Source organism: Lonchura striata, chromosome 3, assembly GCF_050655825.1.
Source record: "Lonchura striata isolate lonStrDom1 chromosome 3, ASM5065582v1, whole genome shotgun sequence".
NCBI lineage: Eukaryota > Metazoa > Chordata > Aves > Passeriformes > Estrildidae > Lonchura > Lonchura striata.
In genome coordinates this window covers 17,718,730-17,743,616 of record NC_140705.1, presented here as the reverse complement: position 1 = coordinate 17,743,616, position 24,887 = coordinate 17,718,730, and the positions used below count along the sequence as shown (strand labels likewise).

Genomic DNA, 24,887 nt, shown 5'->3' with positions numbered 1-24,887 from the left:
TGTTTTAAAGAGGTATATTAAAGGGCTGGATAAAAGGTATATATTTGATCAATATAGAGCCAGATAGAGGTCTTAGATTATTATTACATTTAGTAGTAATAATACGCATTTTCCTCAAAAGTCCTTGCATTCATCATTCCCTCCCAAAGGAGGGATGTGACTACAACTCTTCTTCATTGTGAGCTGACAGAAAAGGGAATAGTGAGGAAAATTCTTATTCTATATGTTTTTCTGAAATAATCATGACCCTTAAACACAGCTCTAACATGTGTATGTGCCCACATGTCTTTAAGGAACAAACCTGAATCTTTCACTGAGTTGATCCAGTCTCAATTATTCTAATCCTTCCTCACCCCCTGAAAATTAACCATTAATTAAATGCCTTTGTAAAAATACTTTCCCTATAGATTGAATTTGATTAGTGTTTTACTGGTTTGAGAAAGAGTAAAGAGAGACAGAAATCAACACATATGTTCTATCAGGCATCCAGATATTCTGTACCACTAATGAAATTTGGTTTAAAATGCTCATCATTGGCACAGTCATGCCAATGATGAGCATTTTAAGGTATAGTCTGCCCTAATCCTGTTTAGAGGGAGTGTATTTGACACATTCTAATCTAGAGACTACAAATTTTTAACCTAAATAATTCTATGATTCTGTACTTCTATGATTTTGAATCAGACACATGTAATTGATGGTAACTGATCCAGGATTTCTCAAGTGGTTAACAACCTTCATGTCAAATACATATGCGATAATTTGATCATTTTATCTCAAATTAATAAACACAAAAATCAGAAAAGATTATATTTCTGATAATACTTTAGAAACATTCATGATTTGCATTTGGACTTTTACAACATGAGACATATTCTCTCCATCAATATAAATCTCTAATGCCTCCTTAACTACTAAATCCTATGCTAAGAAGTCAAATGCAAGTTCAGATCCACAAGCTTAGTACTAGTCGGAACTGAAAGAAAAAGGCAGAGAAGAAAGAAGGCAGGAAGGCAGGAAGGAAGGAAGGAATCACACATCCTTCTTTAGTTAATATCTATTAATAAATAAATAAAATATTACTGTAAAAATATTTTCATGATCACCCTTTTTGTTATATATTAGGCCTGAAGGGTAATAATTATTTACAAAAAGATTCAAATATGAGTTCCAGAGCTGTGCTAGTTGGCTGAAGTTCTTAAAGAAGAATTCATTTTCTAATATAGTTATTAAAAGTACTCTGTGGTCTGATAGTCTTTCTCTACTTCAGAGGCAAATCTTCAAGTCTTTTTTTAGTCAGGGGAGCTTTTTGGAGTTATACAAAGTACAGATACATATAATATATTGCACATAATGTGTTTCACATAATGTATTTTTAGTAATAAATAAGCTCTTTAAAATTCAACAAAGGAAAAGTACATTAAATGAAAATTGAAAAGATGAAAAACAGAAGCAGTTACAACAGTTGAAAGCAGCCTTTGTTATATTTTTGGAATTTTGTGATGATTTCAAAAACAATTATATATTTGGCCAGAATAACTCCAAAACATTTGTGTATATGCTTACCAATTATTTAAAACTATTGCATGTTTTTTAAATTGCTTCTACCTAAAAACATGAAAAGTGGTGCTGGACACAGTGGTAGAATCTGAAGACAAGTAGATTGACATACAGCCAAACACTAAAATAAGATTCTGTTTCCAGGGAAAATATGTATCTTTTGATGCTTACTCAAGTCTTTTATGCTCTCATACTAGTGAAAAAAATAATTTCCAAACATTTTCTTATCTTAGACACATACCTCAGGTTTAAAATGCTTAAAATATAAACAGGAAAATGAGATGTGCTACATATTACAAAAACATTTTACCCAGTAGCAAAATATTGTGGATGTAGCCAGAAGTCTGAAACAAAGACTAAAAAGGCAGAATGTAAAATAAAATAAATTATTATGAATAAATTATTTTTCTGTCATCTTCCCGTGTATGGGATCAGTGCTTTATCATGACAAAGTTTTGGCTTGTGGTCCTAGTTCTCAAGTTTAACTTCAGCTAGAATTTAAAGTACAGTGCTTTTATCCTGTCAGTGATGAAGGCCGGCAGTATGCTGGCTTGTGTCAGCATGGGCACAGCCAATGTTCTGAGGTAGGGCTTGCCTTTCCTTTATTTGCCACTTAGACCACACCTGGGAGCTGGTCTGGACCCCCAGTTCAAGAAGATCACTGAATAACTGGAGTTCAACAGAGGGCACCAAGATGTTTGGGAGTCTGGAGCACTTATCCTGTGAGGAGAGTCTGAGAGAGCTTGACTTGTACAGCCTGGAGCAGAGAGGAGCTTCAGGGGACCTAAGAGGAGCTACCCAGCACCAATGGGAAGGATATTGAGAAGGCAAGTATTTAGTGAAGTGTGTAGCAGGAAAAAATGAATCCATTATTAGAAACTAAAATAAGGGAAAGTTCTGAGAGTAAATACAGAAAAATGTTCACTATGAGCATGTTTAGACAAGGGATGAGGCAACCCAAGGAGCTCCAGGATCTCTGCTCTCAGAGGTCTCCAGGACATGGCTAAATAAAGCTCTAGGTAGCATGGTCTTCATTTGGTGCTGGTCTTGCCTGGAGAAAACACTTGAACTAGTTGAGTTCCCAATGTCCCCTACAACATGAATTGCCCTTTGTCTGTTTCTAGGTCTGCTGCTTCTTTCAGGATTGCTGTAAAATATGCTGCTGCATTTTTCAGAATACTTCCTTAATACATTAAGCCCCTGGAGTAAGGAACATGATTCAGATTTCTGCCAGTCTCTTGAGGTTGCTCTGTATCCTTGAGGGAATGGAACAGTTATCCCAAAAGACATATTAAGATAACTATGTAATTAAAGTCAGTGACATAATGCAGGCTTTCATGTTGATTTCCATAAAAAATCATGGTTCTTCTTGAGTTCCTATTGTGTGGTTTTAATATCATATTTAATCTTGCCCTTTTGTGTTCAATTTCTATGTTGTTGAAGCAGAAAAGCCTAAGACCAGATATTATGGAATACCCTGAGTGAATTGCAATTTTGTAAGAGGCCATTAGTCTCCTAGCACAGCCCTTGGTCACTTCAGCCAGTCAGAAGGGTGGTTTTGGTGTCAGCCACAGGGAGGGGGTGACTCAGGTTTTACCACTGGGTTTTGCAGGGCTTCCCTGAGAGCAAAGAAACAATGACACTTGGAACAGCAGCAAACCTCACATTTGGAAAATGCTAAATTCATATGCCAGAAAAGTAGCAGCTTTATCTTAATGAGGATATGATTTTCACAGACTAACAAGGGTTTGAATACTGGATGTCCCCAGCTTCAGTTTTGGAAACAGTGGTATTTTGTTGAAGGCTTTCAGTGGCCCTGTTTTTGAGGTTCCACGGGCAAAAAGTAGGAACCAAATCCCAGGATTTTACAATTGCAGATTTTAGACAGGATTAGCAATACTGACTCCACCTTCAACTTAAAAGGCTAAGGAGATAATGTGCAAAAAGATGATATTACTTATATGCAATACTGTTTCAAAGTCTTGTGCCAGTTAAATATCTTCATGAAAACTGTACGGGAATTATCCACTGTGGCTTTTACAACTGCTTCTGCCAATTTTCATTGTTAAAGTTAATTACAATTTTTCTTTTCACTGACAATATAAACCTATACAGTATTAGGACTTGATTATGATAGGTGTTTTACATTCCCCAAATAATGCATTAGGTGAAAGTGAGAATAAGGGGGAGTGGAGCAGGAGCGGATAACAATAGAATGTGAACATTTCTCTTAGTGACTGGCTCACCAGAGAGACATACAGTATCAGCAGATGAATTTTAGACCTAATTAGGACATTGTCAGTGGAATAGTTACTGTCCTAATCAGGAACTGTGGCAGACAAGTGGTTTGTTAGACAGGTTGTAAAAGATAGACAATGCATAATAAAGTCACCAGAGACCAGACAAGGTATTGATGATGATCCCAGTGCTCTTTCTGATGCTGCTCTTTGCATTGAAATTTTGGGCTTATTCCTCTGATAAATGTGCTCCTTGCTGTATAACTATGACCTTTGAATGCCTTTGTTAACATACAACACACTTCCATTTGATGCCAGGATAGCACAAAGAGCCTTACAGGAAGACTAGTGTTAGTATTTTTGTCATCTGCAGAATAATCATGCAAGTGTGCCAATGACTGTAATTGTTAAGGGGTTTATAGCCTGACCACTTGGACTCAGTTTTACAAGCTGTTTTGTTCTGTATTTCAATTTAGGAAGAGTGTAGGAATCTCACAGTAACAGAAAAACAAGAAAACAAATAAACAAACCCCCAAAATCAACCATTAAAATTGCTCAAATGCCCATAGCAATAGTATTTCTTATCCCATGTTTCTTTAGGCAGAACTGTTTAAGTCTGGGTGCACCAAGATTCTGGGGAGCAACAGACAATATTTGTTTTCTACTTAGGGCTGCCTGAGATTTTTCAAGTAGATCTTGCAGATGAGCTCTCTAATGGCCTAATGTACTCAGAGCTTGCTTAACAACCAGAGGGTAGGAAAGATCTACAGACAGACCCAGGCAGACTCCATCAGTGGGCTTAGGACAACTGCAGGAGGATCAACAAGGCAAAGTTCTGGGTCCTGCACATGGGCCACAACAAACCCAGCAGTGCTGCAGGATGGGGGAGGAGTGGCTTGAGAGCTGTTCAGTAGGAAGGACCTGAGGGTGCTGGTTGACAGATGGCTGAACACGAGCCAGTGTGGGCCTTGGGCAAAAGGGCAGTGCCATCTTGGCCTGAACCAAGAGCAGTGTAACCATCAGGACCAGGGAAGTGGTCATCCCCCTGTACTTGGAATTGCTGAGGCTACACTGCATTCCATTTTGGATCACTCACTTCAAAAGGGGTATTGAGGTACTGGAGCATGCCCAGAGAAGGGCAACAAGGCTCGTGAAAGGACTAGAGAATGTGTCCTCTGAGGAACAGCTGAGGGAGTGGCTTTGTTCCGTCTCAAGAAAAGGAGGCTCAGGTGGGATCTCATTGCTCTCTGCAGCTCCCTGAAGAGGTTGCAGTGAGGTGGGAGTCAGTCTCTTCTGCTGTGCCTGCAGTGAGAGGACAACAGGAAATTACCTTAAACTAAGACAGGGGAGATTCAGATTAGATATTAGAAAAAAAATATCACCGTTGGAGTGATCAGGTGTAGGAATAGATTGCCCAGGAAGGTGGTAGAGTAACCATCCCTGGAGGTGTTTTAAGAGGTGCCTGGATCTGGCACTGGGTGATGTGGATTTGTGCTTCAGGGGTTACAATGGTAGTGGTGGGTTGGCGAACTTGATGATGGGTTGGCAGACTTGGTGGACTTAAAGGTCACCTCCAACTTTGACAATCCTATAATTCTAACATACAATAATAATGGTAATTTCAGCAATTGTAGTGGTGAGAAAACTCAATTAGTGATATGTGCCAAGGGAAGTGGGTTCATGCCCTTTTTCATGCCAAGTACAATTATCCTGCAGCTACCTGAAACAGAAACAGGAAATTACCTAGGTAAAAAAAATTCCATAGGAAATAATTTTTATCCTGATAGTTTGGCTATGAACATTTACCATTTTGCCCTCTGTACATAGAAGGGATGTGTACTTGTTAGGAAGACAGAATTTAAATTAGGAAAGTTGTGGCCTTTAAGGCATGCAGCTCATGGAGATTAGACTCCCATATCCCATCTTGTGACTTACTGTTCATCAGAAAAGGACATTTCAGGAGCTTACACACTTAATTGATAATGGCAAAACACATGGAAAATACTATTTTAAGTAGGGTCATTCATCATAACTGGGAATAGGGTCACAGGGAATATTGTCATCCTCTGAACAAGAATGAATTAATTTAGGTAGGGTAGACTTTTTTAACCCTTCAGAATCCAAGAACATTGATCTACTTTGTCTTGCTTTATTTCTGACATTATGTTTGAAATTATTTATGATATTATTTCCCATTCTCCTTATTTTTTAGTTGCCTCTTTCCCCATTTCCTCAGCACTGTATTAATAAAACTGCTGCTTGACCTTCTGTCTTGATGCTCAGACCTGTGGGAAATCAGTAAATTGCCTAGCATGATAGCAGACCATCCGCTAACATAGAGGAAACCCTAGGTGAAATAAATTCAACTTCTAATACCTGACCTGGCTCACATCCATCAAAAATGATGTGCAGAGAGTGTGGTCCTGCAGACAGATGAATCCAAGACGGTGGAATCATTTTAGAAACAATTCTTCTGAGATAAATGACCAAGGTCTGAATGAGAAACCATATGTTGTTAGGATTATGGAAGGCAGACATGGAACTGGGAGCCACTTTTCCAGTTTGTGAGACTTACGCTGCTAGCAGCTGGGAGCTGAGAAATATGAAGTGGAAGTTGGTAGACCATCTTTCTGAGACTGATATTATCAAAGGCATTACTGTGGATGTGTCTAGAACTCATGGTCCAAGTCCACCATCCACACAAGGAAAAGTGCACAGATTGATTTTCACACTGAGATGGATTCAGAAAAGGATTATCTGGAACATAGAAAACTTGTCTTTACTGTGAGAAATTGAGGAAGACCAGTGCATTTAATTTGTCCTCTTGTGTTTTGAAAAACTTATTAAGGGTCCACACGTCTCTTTTGTTGCCATGCAAGTATACTGCCCTGGAAATCAAAAGTGTTTGTATCTAAGAAGCTGAAAGGTTTCTGATACAGGACATATTTTTAAAACAGGATAGTGATAGGGCCAAGTCTGACATCTGGTTATCTGACACTAGAACAAATTCGAATTGAAGTGACTTCAAGTTTGCCAACATTGGGAAAGTAATATTTTTCAATCAAGATTTACTCCATAAGTTTCTTAAGATTCTGTTCTAAGTTAAACACAAATAATTCAGACACTGTAGGCCAAATCCTAGATAGTTAAAGAATTATGGTAGAGTCAGTATTACGAATATATAATTGATAAATAATCTGCTAATTTCAATTTACTAGCTGAAAGTAAAAAGCAGTAGAAGTAGTTAGCTGCCAGCCTGCCCCTGCCTACCGACCACCCACAGGTGGTCTCATGAAATCCTCTCATTAATGTCTCCTTCAGGTATTTTTTTAAAAAGGAAGAAAAAATTAATTCCTGCATTATCTCCAAAGTTAATGGTCAAACAGATCTTACCGTGGAAGGTGACAGCCTCACCACTGTGAGTGACAGACTGTTATTTACATACAGCTCATTTCTGCCTGGTGAAAAATCTGACATGGTGGTGAAGGTCTTCTAGTGGCTCAGTTGCTGAGAGATAGGAGGATTTGCTTTGATGCAGATAATAAACAGCTGTTTACACAGCATGTTTGCACATGCTTTAATAGGATCACTTTGCTTATTTGGGTTTTTTCCTTACTGGTTGCACTGTGTTAACATCTGTCAAACAACAAATAGCATTACCTGAAATATATTAATATTAATGAAGATGCTATTTTCATAATGGGAAGGACATGAAAGTAAATCTCATTTTAAAAAAATTATTTTAAAATATTTTCTCATTTGAGGAAGTTTGCCTATTCCTCACATGATTTCTTCACCCTTATATGTTTATTAGTGATTTTATCCCTTAACTCAAAATCAGATAAAGCATGAATAACTTGTAAATGGCTTTATGATTTCTTAAGCCTCAAGGCTACAGTTATGATTGTGCTGCACACAAGCCATGCAATTTCATTAATTAGTTCATGGAATTGACATTTTTATGTCTTTTGAGTGATCTAAAGCATATCTTTTGAGAATGGTACATCCAATCTGGTATGAAAGGCCTTAAGTGAGAAAGAAAACACTGTATCCATAAGAAGTTGTTCCTGCATGTAATCACATTTAAAATTTAAAAATGTACAAATTAAAAGTAGTATTAATTTAGCTTTGCTTTCAGATACTGAATACATTTTAGTGCCTTGATCTGACCAGTTAGAGCATGTGGTATGTGGCAATAAAGTTAGAGGTACACTATCTTTGTGCAGTTTTCTGTCATTGCTTAGTAAATTTTAGAATTATAAGAACGTTCCTCCAAAAATTTACTTGGAATTCTAGTGCAGCTATATATACCCTGTGGACAGTGGGTCACTGAATTTCTTTCTGGATGTCTTATCTTTGCTTCACCATCACCATTTTGGTAGTATTATTTCTTCTGGATACTGTGGCTATCAGCCTCTGGCCAATATTTATTTCTTGTATGTCAAGTAGAAATGTGCCCTTGATTGCAATAGCTTTTGCCCATTTGGAGCTTTACATGAGCAGTTTAACAATACTCCTGCTTCAATGACCTTAATATAAAAGCCTGATTCTGTACTTCTCTTCTTCTAATGGATACAAAAAAAAGCAATGCAAGTGTGTTCTCTTGAAAATAGCTATCAGTAGTAATTTAATATTGCACACAGTAAAAATGTAAAATTATCTTCGTGTTCTATAACATTAATAGTTTCCAGAGCTGACAGACCTAAAGTAAAACAACAGCTCTTTCCAGTTTTTATATGAAAGCTTCAGCTTCCATAGCCTATGTACATTATTCTTTTTAGCACAAAATAGTCAGTTTGCCACATACCAGTTGTTTTCCCGTAAGCCTACTAAAATGTAGTTCATGAATACTTACTACAAAGAAGTTTATTTTTAATTTTTTTTAAATTCAAAAGATAATTTAATGTCAATAAGAAACATTTTTTTAATAATTGAAAAGAATACACATATATATATGCGCACAATTCTATAAATGGATAAAAAAATGTCTCAGTCTTTCCTCAGTCCCATAATTTAGTTTTCTGACAATGATCACTGGAATTTTTAAGGGACTATTGGAGATTAAAATTAATGCTGTTTTCCTGAGCACATCTCTTAAGTCTATGCTTATTAGCCCTGAAATAAGCATTTCTGTTCTCTTCGCCCTTACTGATTCCCAGACATCCAGACCATGATCCTTACCAGGTGGCTATTTCCAGCTAAGAGACTTAACATCTCAGCAGTTCCCAGAAGTTAAATGCATCTTTTATTCCAATACACTTATCACAAATATATGAAGTTGGGTTTTGGTTTTGGGTTTGTTTTTTTAATATCCATGTTCCAGTGTGAGGAGTTCCATACATTTCTGTAGGTCATTTTACATATTACCATACAACAATTCATGAGCATGATCATGAATTTATTATGCAGGAATAGAGATTTTCTACACTTGAAAGTTAGTTTAAATTAATTTTTGGAGTAGGGTAAGGTATGAATTGTAAGTGTGATAACTATTTCTCTCCATGTGCTGAACAGTGAGGGTATGAGGGGGCTGGATATTTGACCACAGTATTTCCTTCAAAAGGTTTTATAATAACAGAATGATGGTATGGAAAGATCTTCTAAAAAATGGCTGCAACTTGAATCGGTATCAAGACTACTATTGTCTGTTTTAATTTAAAAAAAAACATGTTATTGCTGAAAGAAATTGATATGAACGTCATGTTGTTGCAAGACGGATGTGTTTGACAGTACATTTAGCTAATGCCTGTGTCCTGTAGCAAACACAATGTACAGCTGGAATGATCTATATCTTATAGTTATTATTCTGAAATAAACCATAAATCAGCGTGGAAATGATACATAAAAAAAGCAAGAATCTATTAATTTTTTTTAATTTTATATCAAAAGAGGTAGCAAAGAGATGTGTTGCAGGACATGCTTAATATATTATGATGGTGCAGCTTTACCCTACTTCTCAGGATGGGACTGAAGCTTGTGGTCTTAAAAACCTCATATGCCTAGGTTCAGTATAAAGGTCAGGCAATATGATAGGGACCTGCAGCAGACTTGCATCAGAAGTACTACTTTTAACAGTTTGATTGCCAGTGAGTTTTTAAGTTTCCTTTATTAGTTGATCTCTGGAAGAATAGCTCAACATTTCAAAGCTTTTGATCTTTACTTTCTCACAGCTGAGGATGTCTGGTTGCTTTAAAAATACATTATAATTGCAAGAATCTTAAATAATCTGCTGTCTCTAAACAGCAATGCAATCTGGGCTAACCAATGAGCTTATATGGCTTTCAGGAAAAACTTCAGTGAGCACCATGTTGTGTTCAAAGCACAACAGGGGTCTGATTCCAGATTCAGCAGAGTTTGGCAGGAGGTGCCTTGCATCTTTGAGTTTTCAGCCCTGGCAAGTCCATTACCAATGCCAGAACAGAGCAATGCCAGAACATGACCAATGCCTCCTCTCCTTGCTGAGCTCACCTCGTATGGTGGGTTCTGCTGTATGAGGCAGAACATCACCTGCAAGGAGAGAGGTCCTGCATCCTGCTGGGTATGGGGGCTCCAGCATCCAAATGCAAAATCTGAATGTGTCTCTGGAAATCCAGTGAGTTCAAAGTAACTTGAGATGCAGTACTGAAAACCTGGCCTGGCAGAGAGAGAAAAAGCACTGCTGGCTGCAGATACAGCCTGCATTTTTTGGACAACAGCACCCATGGAGATAGAGGCTTCATAGTGGGAATAACTGTATAAAGGACCTGATATGTTTTCCCTGAGTTTGTCTAGCTCCCTGCTTCAGGCCACTGCCTCAGGGGTAATACAATCTGTTTCTATATGGCAGTAGTAGCCACCTAAATAAAACCTTCTCAGGAATCACAGCAAATGTTGAAAAATTATAGCAAAAGCTATCAGACTTTCTTGCAGAGAGGTGCTTCCACGTCTTGGTGTTAGACTTAGCTGCTTGTGTAAACGTTGCAAAAAAAAAAAAAAATTGGCATTAATTTCTGAGTCTCAGCTGTAGTCAGGATGTGTGCCTGCAGCTGACACTTTCTTTAGTCTAGTGCTTTGAGGTGTCTTCATTAAAGGTATATTTGGCTGCTGCATGCATGAAGTGAGCTTTACTGGCTGTGTCTATGCAATATGCCCTGAGCAAAGACAAATCCAGGGGGAAAAATATCTTTCCTAGTTTCTAGAAGCTAAAGAACAATAAATTGGCATAATCTTCTCAGAGATTTCAATGAAAAGGAAAGTTGAAAGCAGTAAGCAGAGCCTACCTGCTTCTCCTGTGAACACCATTGTTGTGGCGCGGCATGCGCTTCTCGCCGCGGCACCCCGAGCGGTGCCGTGCTGGGCGGTGAGGGAAGAGAACGGGCGGCCGCTTTCCCCCGCAAGCTCTGCAGTTTCAGTTCGTGGCGCAGGGACAGACGAAGGCGACACGGGACTTGGGGGGGAACGAGATGGTTTTATTCCATGAGCCCCAAGACCCCGGCGGGCGGGGGGGCAAAGGTTTTATACAGAACTCAGGAGGACGGGTGTAGGAACAGCAACCAATGAGGGAATAGCAGGGGAGGAGTTTAGGGCAGAACTAACATCTGGAAGCTGAGGAGGGGGCTAGAATGAATGACAGGGAAGGTTCTAGGGAAAGGGGCAGGGAAAGGGAGGATTGACCACTTGGAGATGGGGGGGGGGAAACAGATATTAAACAAATATCAAATGAAAGAAAAACACACCACCGCATCTCCCTCTTTTCCTTTACAAAAAGAAGGAGAATTTTGTGGTTTAAGCAAATTAATAAAACATGCAAATAATATAAAATCATATGATAACATTGTAAATTACTTAAAGGACATGAAAGACACATTATTGTATTTATAGGGCAGGAAGAGTAGTAATATCTTAAATTAGACACAAGACTGCACAAAACTTGCTGTTTTGCTGCTCTGAGTAACAATCTAAAATAATGTAAATAATGTAAATAATTAAAATAGAATGAAATAATTGACAGAAATCAAACTAAAAAATTTAATTAGAATGATTAAAATTACAACTATCTAATTTGAATAAAATAATTAAATGGAATTATTGGAATTAAATATAATAAAAGATCAACTAAATATAACTAATAAATTTTTAAATTTCGCAGCAATGCAGTAAGCCTGAAGCGATATAGTAGCTGAGTGATTCCTGTAGCAATAATGGTTAAACACAGCCTTTAAGTTAAAAAATATCAAAAAAGACTGAATTAATTATAATTACAATAAAACAACTTAATATAAAATCAAATTGTAACATTACATATTATTAAAAAAGCATAAATTGAAAGACATTAAAAAATGATAAACTAATTGTGATTATAACATATGAAACATATAAAAACTTCATCTGGAATATATAAAATTGTCCTAAATCAAAGTCCAAATTAAGGGTACAAAGCACAGCAGGATTTGTGACTTCATTTGATTTAGAATTTGCTTCGTCGCGGCGCTTGCGATGTTCAGCTTCTTAAATTTTTAAAGCAGAGTTAGCGGATAACGGCACTTGTCTTAAAGCAGAGTTAGCGGATAGCGATGTGGTTTGTTCAATTTGAATGTCCGTTTGAGAGGTGGGCATAATATCTTGAGTATTAATTAAATGAGATGATCTTTTTTTTCTATAAAATATAACTCAACAAACAGATTATTCAAAAATAATCAAAAGCAAAAAGAGGAATTTGTAGTTAAATAAAAAGGAATATTGGGTAGGGTACATTAAGGAATAGGATAGGGGAATCAGACAATCACTTAATTAGTGATTGCCATGATTAACAGGGGGTATCGGTAAGGGGTGGACCGGGGCGCCGCCATTTTAGGGGGAAGACAAAATGGCGGATCCTCAGTCCCGGGTTTCGGCTCCATTTCCTCGGGAGAAGATCCCTCCCGACCCTCCCCCCGGAGGACGAGCCCGAAGAAGGATGGGGGAATATCCAACCCCGCCTCCCCCAACAGGGACTAGTCTCGTGCAGGGACGGTGCAGGGCTATTGGGAGAGAAATGGGACTGGCGGGAAACCAGGGGCGGAAAAGAAGGGTCAAGGCGGGAAATGGGTCCCGAGCGGCGTGGCCAGCGCCATCTTGGGAGGGGGTGCCAGATACACTGCACTTGGCCTGAGCAGTGTCTGGCAGGGCACTTGGGGCGGCTCGGCCACAGCAATCCCCAAGAGAGGATAGGAAAGGGTTTTAGGAAAGTCCGAGGGGATGGGGATATAGGGAGCTTCACAGAAGCAAAAAGGGGAAATTTATAGGAGGGGGGGGGGGGCCGCCCGACGCAGCTGGATGTCGGCGCAATGCGTGGGTGTAAAGGGCCCCTTTTAACAACGCTCCTATAGCTAACGTGTCGCCCTCTTAGCTGATCTTTACTGGTGTCTTTTCTACCCCCTCCGTCCAGCCCAGAATGGGGAGGGGAGGATAGAGAAGACAACTTTTTCGAGGAGAAGAAAAAGCGATCCAATCTAGGTCCCCACAGAAGACTAGGCGAAGGATAGCACTCAGTGCTAGCTTCCCCCAGAAAAAGAAAACCCACCCGCTTGCCAGGGACATGCACGGCTACAGCCCCAGTCTGGGCGCAGACGGGGGTTAAAACGCAAGAAAAAAAAAGTGGCAGACTCAGCCGCCCGTCGGGGCGATCCCCACCCCGTGTAGCCCACCTTACCTTGCAGGTTCGGACGGAGATGGCTTGGATCTTCTCCTCGACTCGATGGAAAAGTCGCGCTGAAAACTGGGGATGTTCCTTCCCGGTTTTGGCCCTTCCGGAAGCCTGGGTGTTCCCGTTAAACCAAGACTCGTCCCCGAAGCTTTGGTTTCGGCCACTATCAGCCTCCGGTGGTCTCGCTGCAGATGCTGACCGAGGAACGAACCTCTTCTCGGTCAGCCCTTCTTCAGGCTCCCCCGAGCCGCTGCCAAAACCACCCTCTGTGTTCTCGGGTAAGTCTGCCCGCCAAAAAGCTCTGCAGCCCGGCTGCCCGTGCAGCGCGGCTGCTTCCGGGCGGGAAGATGGCGAGAACGAAGAGGGTCCCGGAGCGTCAGTTTTTCGCTCGGCGCTCAGCTCCTCTTAGCATCAGGCAGAGCTTTTACGGCCGTAGATGTTCCTCTTCCCTCCTTCTTCTTCTGTGAGGCGGGCGCCCCCACAAATTTGCCCGTTTTTTTTACAAGACGAAGGAGGGAACCATCCTCTGCTACCATATGTTGTGGCGCGGCATGCGCTTCTCGCCGCGGCACCCCGAGCGGTGCCGTGCTGGGCGGTGAGGGAAGAGAACGGGCGGCCGCTTTCCCCCGCAAGCTCTGCAGTTTCAGTTCGTGGCGCGCAGGGACAGACGAAGGCGACACGGGACTTGGGGGGGAACGAGATGGTTTTATTCCATGAGCCCCAAGACCCCGGCGGGCGGGGGGGCAAAGGTTTTATACAGAACTCAGGAGGACGGGTGTAGGAACAGTAACCAATGAGGGAATAGCAGGGGAGGAGTTTAGGGCAGAACTAACATCTGGAAGCTGAGGAGGGGGCTAGAATGAATGACAGGGAAGGTTCTAGGGAAAGGGGCAGAGAAAGGGAGGATTGACCACTTGGAGATGGGGGGGGGGGAAACAGATATTAAACAAATATCAAATGAAAGAAAAACACACCACCGCACACCATCTAAAGTGTTTGAAGACTGCAACAATTTATTCTCTTTTACTGGTGTGAGACTAGTCAGGGACTTGGCAGAGAATCTACTGCTTTCCTTTTGTTACATTGGTGCTGAAATGAATGTCACAAACTGGCATCTATTCTATTTGGGATATAACATTGTAATAAGCACATAAATTATGCATCTCTAAAATTATGTACAAAGAACTTACTCCAGTTAAATTTCTTTATTTGGTATTATTTTAATTGTTTTAACACAACTTTAATTGTGTTGCTCTTGGCTTTGTCTAAATTGACTAAAATTAACTGATATTATATAATAAATTTCAAAATAATCACATTTTGCTACAGCATTTAGTGCAAAATACTTTTCTGCACAGTGGATCCTCTGATTTTGTAATAGCTATGTTCCTGGCCACCTGGCAGCTCATTCTCAGTTCATGCGCATTTAGTTACAGCTGGCACAAAAAGCAGAGTTTTCCAAGGACACTCTGCAGACTTGTCCAGTGGAAATTATAACCTCTATAAAATTTTTTGTGATCAAATTTTGTTTTCACAGGCCTGTTTTGTCAGATCATGGTCTTGGGTAGAAGTACTGGAGTCACTGATCTACTAGGGTGGCATGTCTGACTAGAATTACATTGAAGGTAAGCAAAAAGCTTTTAAATAACAGAGACTTTTCCTTCTGTTGATTCCATTGCACGGTCAGCATTAAGGACATTCAAATATTCTCACAGAGATAAGCTGCCCACTTCAGCTTTTGTTTTTAAACTTCTAAAGTTTTGATGCTGTTTTGGAATTTGCCAGATTTTTTGTTGTTGTTGGTTTTTTTTGGGGTTGTTTTTTTTTTTTTTTTACCATTGCAGAGGTTTTAATGACATTTAAGATTTATCTGAGGGGTGTATCCAGACACTTCAACCCTTGAGAGTGTGTCAGAATATTAGGAAAATTGTTAAACCAGTACAGAATATCAATCTCAAAACTAGCATATATAATGTAGTTTTAAATAATGACTATTATTTTAAAAAACAAAAAACACCTTATACCTTCAGAATATGTCCCTGTCACATTTACTAATATTTTTCTTCAGGAATGTGATTGCAGTAATTCTGTCAGACTGTCAGGAGGGTGGAACAGTTGCCCAGGAAGGTAACATGATTTGTACAGACCAGTCCGAGAGAACAATGGCATCAGGAGAAACAGACTAGAGGCCATCAGAGCTCCATTAGCTCCAGGTAAAAGTCTGAGCTATTCAGTGACAGATTTTCCACAGTCCTTCTCATCCTCACAGGATCACTCAAGGAGGTAAGATCCTGTGCAGTATAAACACATTAGTGGAGTCCTAATTGATTGCCTAAACATATTGACAAATATCTACCACTTTCTGCCACAAGTACTTTTTACAATATTTTGACATAAAACAACTCTTTTTTCAAAGTGTGGATTATTTGTACTGTTTCATATGTTAAAATATATAATTTGCGATGGGAATTGTGTGTATATGCAGTCAGATAATATGGATATACAATCCATCAGTCAGAAAGTTCTCAAGTTTGCAAATTGGGTCCAAGGCATTGTTTTGTTCATGCTGGTATTTTGAGATTCTTAAGTGAACAGATTGATTCCTAAGTGAACAGAAATTATACTCACAGTAGTGGTTTGCAGTCAAGTGGGGAGTGTAAAAGTTTGTTTTCTTCACTTGCAAGACAGTATAAGTCGTGAAAGAGGTTGCATTTACAAAGAGGTGCAAGAAAGTTGTTAGTGCTCTATAAATCAGACAATATAATCAAACCAAATTAATGGAATTAGGAAACTTCCACTCCTTTTATTTCTCTGCTCATGCTACATTATTATAGTAATGACAGCAGAAGTAGTAATGACAACTTTATACAAGAGAAAATTAAAGTGAAAACTTGCAATGGGACATATTTTTTAAAAGGGGCCTATTTGAAATTGTAAAATCAGCCTGAAGTTTGCAAGTCTTAACTTTCATATTTTTCAGATTATGTACTGCATTAATGTTTAACTCTGAACTTCATATAAAATGTTAGTATGTTCTCTTCACAGTTTAGTTAGACAAATCAATCCTTTTCCAGCCTGAGAACTGTTCCTGCTTCAGGCCCCAAAAAGTATTAACAGAAGCAAAACTAGGAGAAGGTGACTTCATTACCTGAAGCTGTAATTGGACAATTAAGCTCAATATGCAAATGGACCAAACATAAAAGCATGAAAACTTGTGACCTGCCATCTATCTTGGGCACAGCCTTGGCCAGGTTCTTGTACTGCCCAAGATGTACCCTTTGAAGGCCTTTCTAATAAACACCTACTTTATTCCTTTAACTCTGACCTCTGTTCTAGGTAACCTCTCTAGACATCACAAGGAAAAGTAAGATTTCCTGGAAACACCTTGCAGGGCACTTCTGCCACGCTGGGAATACTTTAAAAATTATATTATGCCATAGTAGTTTGCTTTGTGCTTCTGTATAATGAACCTCAAATTAATAAACCCCCAAATTAGTAAAAAATAGCCATTCCGAGCAAATAGAAATTAGAATATCTTTTCAGTTGGGTGTTGGATTTTTTAAACTTGAAATTATGAATCAATATATTGCATTGCTAAATCTTCTCTAGTGACTGTATATGGACACTCAATTCATGTGATTTTTTTATACTCAGTACTTCTTAGATATTATTTTAAAAACTATCTCCATCTCAGTTTCTCTACTTGGTTGCACAGATGTAAACCATAAATAATGCAGCTGAAATTAACAAAGCTCCAATTCTGTGAAACCATCCTAGAAGACAGAAGAATTGACTTTTGGAGCCTCTTTCTCTTCCATTTCCTGATAGAGTAAAACCACCACAAAACTATTGGATTAACTAGAAATCTACGTCATTTACATTAATATGAATAGAGAGTAGAAAATTTGGTTTTATTTTCAATAGCCATATTAATGTAACCTTCTGTATTACTATATAAAACATATGCTTTCCATAATTCCTGTCCATGCAGAACTGGCATACATAAATTGCAGATTTACAGTTCCAGTAAAACTGAACCTCTATTGCATAGGTTACTACTAAAGACCCAAGGCTATGATTTGCAGTCAGATTCTTAAATTTAAGGACTGACATGTACACACTACATGCTTAAGTTCTTATGCAGTTATTTTAAAACTATTCAACATGATCAATGGATTCTAAACAATTATTCAGCTTACCAGCCATCAGATATCTATTTCAAAATGAGAAAAACTGCTTTTCTAGTCTGTGTTAGATCTGCACTGAGAAATTTCGGGGTGTGTGTGCCAATGTAACAGGATGGTTTGCTAACATCAAAATGAAATGTTTCAGAGACATGAGGCAGTACTGCCTTCTCCTGTTCTATCCAGCACCAGTCTGGATGAAAAGGCCATTTGAAAAAGTAGATAGAGTTTGGAGCTCATGTACATTCTTTTCCTGCTCTTATACAGATTAATAATTTTTTATCAGCTTACCCTTACCTTATAAAGCTGCCTTAAAAGGAATGAAGTGGAGAATTCAGAGAGGAGGCACAGAAAGGGAAAAAGAAGCTTTTAAGAAAATTCTCAGAAATCAAGTAAATCTAACTAACGTTGTCCCATACATTCTTTAGTCTCTCATATGAATGAGAGAAACTGTCCCCATACCAGGAGTGTTGAGAAATTATTCTCTTTCATGTGATAGCTAATATTGATGAAAGGGAATTGGAGCCACCCTGGATACATAACTACAAATCACTTTGGAATAAACAGTCTTAACAGTTAGGGATACTTTGTACATAATACTAATAATGTATAGTGATAGTAATAAAATCAAAAATCCCTGCTTGATATTCCAAAAAATATATGAAATTAAAATATTTTTATAGCTTATAAATTAAATTTGAATGCATAAGAAATGTAGACATTAGAGTATGAGAAAGACTCAAAAAACCTGAGTGTTGTTATCCAAATTGCATATCCCACAAACCTTCAGATTGAAATAGTTAATTATTAGTCAATTTTTAAAAATATGATTAGTTATTCTTGGTTGGGCTTCCTTATCCATTATTTCACGAGCAAGTACTGAATATTTTTTTCCAACAGCATTTAAAAAATGTCAGTATATGAAGTAACAGTGCTATCTTCTCTTTTTATTTTTTCCCACAATTCAAGGGAAATAAAGCTTTGATTTGTGATTTACTGCTGTAGTTACTTGTTCACTGTTTCAGGTTTCATATGTCATTCCACTTTCTGTAACATTTTCTGTGCATGTTATCAATGAGTTGTTAGTGCTTTTCTTCCAAATTATTTGCTATTTATCTATTTCATAAGGAAGTTTCTCAAGAATGTGATCTAAAGTCACACTACCAATAAAAAAAAATTACTTTTACCTTTTCAGTGTTTATAAAAATTCAACATTACTAAATCTAAGTGTTTAGGTTTATTCTTGTCTGAATGTTTGTTAACTAACTTAATCCTTTAGATTCATCTGCTTTTCTTCAAGATACAATTTAGCAAGCAGAACAACACTCTGCTCTCCACTCAGACTGCAGATTTCACCAAGGAAACTGTACAACAGCCAGTGTAATTGCTTTCTCTAATACCATTTCAAAGGATGAGAGAACATGCTGGAAATTTTAGGTCATGCCTTATCCTGCTATCAGCAGCATGCAGATCCCAGGCATAGAACAGCCTTATTGACCATGGCTGTTTGCTGAAGCCTAATCTCAGTCTATGATTTTAGAGGTCTACTTATTTGATGCTTCACTCTTCCCTGATTGTGGTGATGTCACACTGCACTCAAGACTGATGAATTTGCTCCAGATCTCTGAAAAAGCAATGGTTTTGTCTTCTACCTAAAGCTGATTCTACCTGCCAGGGCTTTCTACATAAATGTTCTATATCACCTTACTGGCACTAAGATTCAATTTATCAGGAAAGTGGAAAATAAGGCCTTTTGTACTCTGAATATCTTTAAAGCCAATGTATATTTTCCATGGCTCTGACAATGTTTATATTTCACATTTAGAGGATATCCTTCACAAGGATCATTTCAGCAGGCACTTTAAAAAGAATTGCATTTTATCACTGCATAGGCTCCATTCAGCCCACCTTGTTTGGGTTTAATCCTAACCGTGTCAACCATTGAGTCCTAACTTCTGTATCATGGTTTGTGTCTCCTGATGTGAAAGGATATGAAAAATCTCATCCATATCTCTCTATGTCAGAATTAAGATACAAGTTTCAGAGGAGATAGAAATTTTTCCAAATATTGTACAGAAGCTTCCCCCTATTTTCAACACTGCCACAATCACAGTGTCTCTTTTGTTTGCCTTCAGATTAGCTTCATTTTATAAATAAAGTTGTTCTGTATATAAAAGAAACTGACTTGCTGTACCAATATAAAGTGGTTTGAATTGTATTAGTCTACAAAGTCACAGACAAAAGCATGGCTGTGTTGTTCAGACTTGAGATTAAAGTTCTCTTTCCTTTCTTATGATAAGCCCAATGACATGGATATTTTTGTGAGTGTATTTACCCTCAGCAATTTCCTATTTTAAATTCATAAATACAGTGTACTGTATAAGAAAAAACAAAACAAAACACCACCAACTTGTCCCTGTGTCATAAAGTACATATATAATACACAGGGTTCTGTGAAGGTCACCTGAAGTGCATGACCCATTTTGAATTCCTTCAGTTGGCATGATTTTTTCAGGCTTAACCTGATGATTCTTACAATATTTCTCAGCTTCCTAAGCTGAACATTTAAAACTAGCTTCCTACTGCTTTTCATACTGATGCTTGCTTTCAACTTGATGAAGTCATAATTAAACAAAAAACATCCCATAGATAATTATAAAATATCACTCAGCCTATCATTTGAGCTGCCTGTAGGCATTTTAGATGCTTGTTTTTATTTGTGTTATGTGGCTTTTCTATAATATTAATGGCTTTATTTTTCCTGAACATCTTTCTCTAATTCCTTTCAGATAATGTCAGTTTATGAGACTAGTTCAATTCCCTTAGATGTCTTTCCAGGACTCAGTGACCTCACTCTGCAGGATTGGACATTTGGAATGTGCAAGTGTGCAGTAAACTTCCTGCCTCTTGGTATCAGCTCTCCGAGGTTCTTTCTGGAAGTCCAAATCTGTGAGTGAAGAAACTGCAATGATGCCAGAAAGCTGCTCTGAATGCTTAGTGATTCTCAGAAGCTATTTTTCTTGTGGGGTCATTCAGTTATGGCTGAAATCAATTCAGTGAATAATTTTGGTTTTCAAGTATAAAAATAGAAAACATTTTGAAATTGAGGGTTGTACTCAAACTGTTCTTTGAATATATTGAAGAATGGTTCCAATTTTGGAGTCTGGGTGCTGTTCCATTTTTACCTAAATGCTGAGACTGCAGACTTATGTCAGACCTCCCTGCTGAAAACTTCAAAGGCATTCCTTCCAGGCAGAGAGTTTATTCTAGAAGAGTGGAAGTTCCTCCCTGTGGTTCAAAGGGTCATTGCTAGAAAACTCATTATCTGTAGGGACTAGTGACTTGGTAAAAATCTGAAAAATATTACCAATATTGTCCATGATCATAAGGTTACAGGATGTGGGCATTGGTCAAGAAATTGAATAAGGGGTAGAAAACTACTGGGGGGAGGAAGAGGGAGTGGGATGAGATATGTGAATGTGCATACAGTATAAAGAAAGAGATTTTTCAAGTATGGCAAAAATTTTTTATTCAAAGCATCTAAACTTGATCTCAAAGCCAAACCAAAACTGGTGTCAAAATTGTTTTTAAAGAGCTATTAAGGAATGAGGAGAGTCTCCTTGTTAGGAAAAAATCCAGAAGTGGTAGAAAGTCAGACAAGTATATATTCACTAAATTTTCTTTCTCCTGTACTTTGTACAGAGACAGATATCAGGAGGCAAGATGCCTGGTGTGGTAAGACTAGAAGAATGGAGTTGAAGTTAAAAGATTTCTATATACACAGGCTACTCAGTACCAGCAATACTCCTTCATTTTCAGAAAATAATGATTTTCTCTTCAGTAGCACTGCCTGCTTCAATATCTACAGTCAATTGCTTGCTCCTTGCATTTAATGTGCTCCTCTACTCAGAAGCACATACATCAAAAGATTTATTAAAGTTATAGCGTGATTAACTGTGTGTGTTGGGTTCCACCACACAGAGCTCCAGAACACAGAACAGTGAGACCATAGCTTTCTTCTGCGAAAAAGTAAACTTTCTCAATGGTTGATGCCATATGACAGCAAGGCACAGAATGTCTCCCACTGACCCAGCAAACTGACTTTTTTCTTGTGCATATTAACAAGAACATATCACATAACACATATCAGAAAATGAATTAGTATACAAAAGTAAACAAACAAACAAATTCTCAAAAGCATATCCCATCCTATTTATCACAGACAAGGATAAGAAAACAAACATTTGCAGGCATCAATCACTGCCTGTCACTTAGGTCACTTAGTAGAAGTGAAATCCATGAGAACCTCTGGAGTTCAGGACCTATGTATACTGAATGCCCGGGCCATTTCTGTTCTCACAGAGCTACCTCATATAGGTAAATCTAGGGCACAGATTATAATGACAGGCAGTCAGAATATTTAACTGGTTTGTATGAACCCTAGAGAAGAACAATTTATGTCTATATTAGTCAGTAAAGCATCTAGAGGTACTCTTGTCAGTACTACAATATTTCTTGAATGACTGCTCTTTTCACCTGAGTCTTTCCAGGCAATCTTCCCAGATTTTTGTTTGCAAAATTTGAGAGTTAATATAGGGAAGGAAACATTCCCAAAATCAGATCAGATATTCTGGAGAGTGAGCAGAGATAGTTTGGTTCCCTTTAGTCTTGGGAAGACAGAATAGGTGTTGACACTGTGTTAGTTAACCAGCAGAATGAGGTGTGTTATCTAAGTATGTTGATCCCCTGACCCACTACTGAATCAGAAGGAAAAATATTGGCCATTGCATTTCTCACACCTCCCATGTGGAAATGTGTATTTTTTGTGCACTTGCTTTGTTTACAATCACAACATGGTTGAAATGGTATTTTTTTCAAAAATTTTCCATTGAAGATGTTACTATATTCAATAATTATCAAAAGATGAAGAGAGATTATTGGCATATTTACATCTGTGTATGTGTATAGTTCAAAATCAGTAAAGATGCAACTAAAACTGTCTCTTCAAAAGCTTTGCTGTTCATGGAAAATGAAAGCTAAAATGTCATATTTCAAATCAATGAATATTAGGATTGTTTTTCTGGCTGTTGTACCAGTAACAAGTAACTGGAGTACCAGTAACTATATGAGGATATATCATGTGATTCACAGATTTATGTTAGACCCTCATCATAATAGTGTCACAATTTATTAAACAAGAAATTAGATTGGAAATGTGAGTTCTGATTGAAATGAATTTTATATATAACTGTTATCATCCATGTGAGACCAAAAGGGCTTCTCACCATTTAAATTTTGAGTTAAGATGGAATCACTTTTCTTCCACTTAAGTTTTTTTACATTCACTCCCTATGAATGTAGTTACACTCATGGGGATCCTTCAACTTCTATATTTTGTTCCCTCAACTGCAGCCATATTTTTGATGTGATTTTAATAGTATTTTTTCTACGTAATGGCTTGTAATAGGCTCCAGAATGATTTTGCACTCTAAAATGTACTTCCCCAAAGGATCCAACAGCGAAGTGTAACTATCTGCTACATAGAAAATAACTGCCATAGAGTCTAAAGCTTTTAAAGTTAATGCTATAATACTAAAATTTTGGAGCATCTCACTTTATGATATGAAAAGCCTTTATCTATAGTATTCAAACACTGCAGTTATTTTTGGTTAAGTGATAATGGCTGCTGGTTGTCATTGTTTCCTGATTTAATTGTTATAGAACGTTATCCAATTTTTATGACTTTTTATACTTAAACTTACTTACTAAAGAGCAAAAAGAAGTACAACTTATAATCAACAAGTTAAAATTACTGTGCTATAATTCCAACTTAAATATTTTGATTCTTAAAACTCAAACATTTCCCAAGAGACTTGAAAAATCACTTGGAAAATGTAAGTGGGAGTGTCCTGAACATAAGACATAAATATTACCCACATCTTTTTATTCTGAAATTTTAAAGATAAAATATTAACAGTTGCATTGTATTTTCATAATCAAACAAAAATTTTTTTATGTTCTCCTTAGTTTGTATTTCATACACCAAACTTAATTCTCAGAATTCTTCAAATTTATTGTCAGTTGGATCTACACACAGATGTGAATTTACATTTTATACGTGGCATCTGAAGATTATTCTTGCTATGTCCTCACAGATGACCATGCTTAGATTTTAGACTTGCACGTTTACACATGTATAGTGTCATGGCATTGGCAGTCAGACTCCCCCACCCACTTTTTCACTGCCCCTCAACAGGATGTTGAGAGTAGAAAGAAAGGTGAAAAACTTCAGGGTTAGGGATAAATACAGAGAAATCACTTGCCAGTTACTACTACAGGCAAAACAGACTCAATGTGGGGGCAATTATGTTTTTTGCGAAGTAAAAATGATTTGTACAATGAGAAACAAATATAAACTAAATCAACATCTCCATCCTAGCATTTTCTTTTCCCCTGTAAGGTTCAATCTCACTCCATTGCCAAGGCCTTTGCCTCCCCTACCCCATGAGGCACAGGGGATGGGGAATGAGGGTTGTGCTAAGACCATAATAGCTCTGCTCTGCAGCCCCTTCCCCTCACTCTTCCCCCGCCTCTGTGTGGGTGCATCCACAGACTGCTGGGACACTCCTCCTTCACCATGGTCTCTCCATGGGCTGCAGGGTGATCTCTGCTCCAGCACATGTGACATCTCCTCCAGTTCCTTCTTCTCCCATCTCAGTGTTCCAAAAGTTGTTTCTTCCTTTTTTTTTCCCCTTCCTTCTCTCTATCATTGGTGATTTTGCCATTTCTTAAATATTTTCCCCAGTGCCACTCCCACCGTATGTGTCAGGCTCTGCCATGCCCTGTGGAGGTGGCTGGATCCGGCTGGAACCGGCTGTGTCTGGCTGGAACCGGCTGTGTCCGGCTGGAACGGGCTGTGTCTGGCTGAAACCGGCTGTGTCCCGCTGGAACTGGCTGGGTCCGGCTGGAACGGGCTGTGTCCCGCTGGAACGGGCTGTGTCCCGCTGGAACTGGCTGGGTCCGGCTGGAACGGGCTGTGTCCGGCTGGAACCAGCTGTGTCTGGCTGGAACCGGCTGTGTCTAGCTGGAACCGGCTGTGTCCGGCTGGAACTGTCTGTTTCCGGCTGGAACCGGCTGTGTCCGGCTGGAACCGGCTGTGTCCGGCTGGAACTGGCTGTGTCTGGCTGGAACCGTCTGTGTCCGGCTGGAACCGGCTGTGTCTGACTGGAACCAGCTGGAACC

General features: G+C 38.5%; 1 long non-coding RNA gene across 1 annotated transcript; it reads left to right on the top strand.

The window, feature by feature from the left end:
* The first annotated feature begins 14,458 nt into the window (after positions 1 to 14,458).
* LOC146767800 (uncharacterized) lies at positions 14,459 to 24,236 on the top strand. The gene is made up of 3 exons (XR_014953588.1): positions 14,459 to 15,086; positions 15,530 to 15,674; positions 20,435 to 24,236. It is a non-coding gene; the product is annotated as an uncharacterized LOC146767800 (long non-coding RNA).
* The last annotated feature ends 651 nt before the right edge of the window (positions 24,237 to 24,887 follow it).